Here is a 4,294-nt window from a genome sequence, read left to right on the forward strand (position 1 = left end):
GTCATTAGCACTTATGGTTTTTAAATGGCACCCAGAATTATGTTGCACGAAGCACAATTTCACATCATTCTGGGTTCATTTGTGTGAAAACAAGGTCCAATCAGGCTGAAACGTTACAGGAAGGTAGAATCTATTGAGTTGTAAGTGATTTGAACGTTTCATGATGATAGCACTTTCCTAAGGGGGTCAAACAATGTCCCAAAGGTCACCGGATCTGGTGTCAATTTAAAGAAGTAGTCCAGTTACACATTTGTGGGGTAATAACTTGGCTTCTGAATGTCCTAGAGCGATCAGGTTTGCTTTAGTGTACTCCAATCAACAGCCCCTACAACCACAAACAGGAATGTAGACATTAGCACTTATGGTTTTTAAATGGCACCCAGAATTATGTTGCACGAAGCACAATTTCACATCATTCTGGGTTCATTTGTGTGAAAACAAGGTCCAATCAGGCTGAAACAATACACGAAGGTAGAATCTATTGAGTTGTAAGTGATCTGAACGTTTCATGATGATCGCACTTTCCTAAGGGGGTCAAACCATGTCCCAAATGTCACCGGATCTAGTGTCACTTTAAAGAAGTAGTCCAGTTACACATTTGTGGGCTTATAACTTGGCTTCTGAATGTCCTAGAGCGATCAGGTTTGCTTTAGTGTACTCCAATCAACAGCCCCTACAACCACAAACAGGAATGTAGACATTAGCACTTATGGTTTTTAAATGGCACCCAGAATTATGTTGCACGAAGCACAATTTCACATCATTCTGGGTTCATTTGTGTGAAAACAAGGTCCAATCAGGGTGAAACAATACAGGAAGGTAGAATCTATTGAGTTGTAAGTGATCTGAAACCTGATCTCTCTAGGACATTCAGAAGCCAAGTTATAAGCCCACAAATGTGTAACTGGACTACTTCTTTAAAGTGACACCAGGCCTGGTGACCTTTGGGACATGGTTTTACCCCCTATAGGAATGTGCGATCATCATGAAATGTTCAGATCACTTACAACTCAATAGATTCTACCTTCTTGTAACGTTTCAGACTGATTGGACCTTGTTTTCACACAAATGGACCCAGAATGATGTGAAATTGTGCTTCGTGCAACAAAATTCTGGGTGCCATTTACAAACCATAAGTGCTAATGACGCCATTCCTTTTTGTGGTTGTAGGGGCTGTTGATTGGAGTACATTAAAACAAACCTGATCTCTCTAGGACATTCAGAGGCCAAGTTATAAGCCCACAAAGGTGTAACTGGACTACTTCTTTAAAACTACACCAGGCCTGGTGACCTTTGGGACATGGTTTGACCCCCTATAGGAATGTGCGATCATCATGAAACGTTCAGATCGCTTACAACTCAATAGATTCTACCTTCTTGTAACGTTTCAGCCTGATTGGACCTTGTTTTCACACAAATGAACCCAGAATGATATGAAATTGTGCTTCGTGCAACATAATTCTGGGTGCCATTTAAAAAGCATAAGTGCTAATGACTCCATTCCTTTTTGTGGTAATGGGGGCTGTTAATTGGAGTACTGTCCAGTTACACATTTGTGGGCTTATAACTTGGCTTCTGAATGTCCTAGAGAGGTCAGGGTTGTTTTAGTGTACTCCAATCAACAGCCCCTACAACCACAAAAAGGAATGGAGTCATTAGCACTTATGGTTTGTAAATGGCACCCAGAATTATGTTGCACGAAGCACAATTTCACCTCATTCTGGGTCCATTTGTGTGAAAACAAGGTCCAATCAGGCTGAAACGTTACAGGAAGGTAGAATCTATTGAGTTGTAAGTGATCTGAACGTTTCATGATGATAGCATTTTCCTAAGGGGGTCACACCATGTCCCAAAGGTCACCGGATCTGGTGTCAATTTAAAGAAGTAGTCCAGTTACACATTTGTGGGCTTATAACTTGGCTTCTGAATGTCCTAGAGAGTTCAGGTTTGTTTTAGTGTACTCCAATCAACAGCCCCTACAACCACAAAAAGGAATGGAGTCATTAGCACTTATGGTTTGTAAATGGCACCCAGAATTATGTTGCACGAAGCACAATTTCACATCATTCTGGGTCCATTTGTGTGAAAACAAGGTCCAATCAGGCTGAAACGCTACAAGAAGGTAGAATCTATTGAGTTGTAAGTGATCTGAACGTTTCAAGATGATCGCACATTCCTATAGGGGGTAAAATCATGTCCCAAAGGTCACCGGGCCTGGTGTCACTTTAAAGAAGTAGTCCAGTTACACCTTTGTGGGCTTATAACTTGACTTCTGAATGTCCTAGAGAGGTTAGGTTTGTTTTAGTGTACTCCAATCAACAGCCCCTACAACCACAAAAAGGAATGGAGTCATTAGCACTTATGGTTTGTAAATGGCACCCAGAATTATGTTGCACGAAGCACAATTTCACATCATTCTGGGTCCATTTGTGTGAAAACAAGGTCCAATCAGGCTGAAACGTTACAAGAAGGTAGAATCTATTGAGTTGTAAGTGATCTGAACGTTTCATGATGATAGCACTTTCCTAAGGGGGTCAAACCATGTCCCAAAGGTCACCGGATCTGGTGTCAATTTAAAGAAGTAGTCCAGTTACACATTTGTGGGGTAATAACTTGGCTTCTGAATGTCCTAGAGCGATCAGGTTTGCTTTAGTGTACTCCAATCAACAGCCCCTACAACCACAAACAGGAATGTAGACATTAGCACTTATGGTTTTTAAATGGCACCCAGAATTATGTTGCACGAAGCACAATTTCACATCATTCTGGGTTCATTTGTGTGAAAACAAGGTCCAATCAGGCTGAAACAATACACGAAGGTAGAATCTATTGAGTTGTAAGTGATCTGAACGTTTCATGATGATCGCACTTTCCTAAGGGGGTCAAACCATGTCCCAAATGTCACCGGATCTAGTGTCACTTTAAAGAAGTAGTCCAGTTACACATTTGTGGGCTTATAACTTGGCTTCTGAATGTCCTAGAGCGATCAGGTTTGCTTTAGTGTACTCCAATCAACAGCCCCTACAACCACAAACAGGAATGTAGACATTAGCACTTATGGTTTTTAAATGGCACCCAGAATTATGTTGCACGAAGCACAATTTCACATCATTCTGGGTTCATTTGTGTGAAAACAAGGTCCAATCAGGGTGAAACAATACAGGAAGGTAGAATCTATTGAGTTGTAAGTGATCTGAAACCTGATCTCTCTAGGACATTCAGAAGCCAAGTTATAAGCCCACAAATGTGTAACTGGACTACTTCTTTAAAGTGACACCAGGCCTGGTGACCTTTGGGACATGGTTTGACCCCCTATAGGAATGTGCGATCATCATGAAATGTTCAGATCACTTACAACTCAATAGATTCTACCTTCTTGTAACGTTTCAGACTGATTGGACCTTGTTTTCACACAAATGGACCCAGAATGATGTGAAATTGTGCTTCGTGCAACAAAATTCTGGGTGCCATTTACAAACCATAAGTGCTAATGACGCCATTCCTTTTTGTGGTTGTAGGGGCTGTTTATTGGAGTACACTAAAACAAACCTGATCTCTCTAGGACATGCAGAAGCCAAGTTATAAGCCCACAAATGTGAAACTGGACTACTTCTTTAAAGTGACACCAGGCCTGGTGACCTTTGGGACATGGTTTTACCCCCTATAGGAATGTGCGATCATCATGAAACGTTCAGATCACTTACAACTCAATAGATTCTACCTTCTTGTAACGTTTCAGCCTGATTGGACCTTGTTTTCACACAAATGGACCCAGAATGATGTGAAATTGTGCTTCGTGCAACATAATTCTGGGTACCATTTACAAACCATAAGTGCTAATGACTCCATTCCTTTTTGTGGTTGTAGGGGCTGTTGATTGGAGTACATTAAAACAAACCTGATCTCTCTAGGACATTCAGAGGCCAAGTTATAAGCCCACAAAGGTGTAACTGGACTACTTCTTTAAAACTACACCAGGCCTGGTGACCTTTGGGACATGGTTTGACCCCCTATAGGAATGTGCGATCATCATGAAACGTTCAGATCGCTTACAACTCAATAGATTCTACCTTCTTGTAACGTTTCAGCCTGATTGGACCTTGTTTTCACACAAATGAACCCAGAATGATATGAAATTGTGCTTCGTGCAACATAATTCTGGGTGCCATTTAAAAAGCATAAGTGCTAATGACTCCATTCCTTTTTGTGGTAATGGGGGCTGTTAATTGGAGTACTGTCCAGTTTCATGATGATAGCACTTTCCTAAGGGGGGTCAAACCATGTCCCAAAGGTC

This window comes from Nothobranchius furzeri, chromosome 6, assembly GCF_043380555.1.
Source record: "Nothobranchius furzeri strain GRZ-AD chromosome 6, NfurGRZ-RIMD1, whole genome shotgun sequence".
NCBI classification, from domain to species: domain Eukaryota; kingdom Metazoa; phylum Chordata; class Actinopteri; order Cyprinodontiformes; family Nothobranchiidae; genus Nothobranchius; species Nothobranchius furzeri.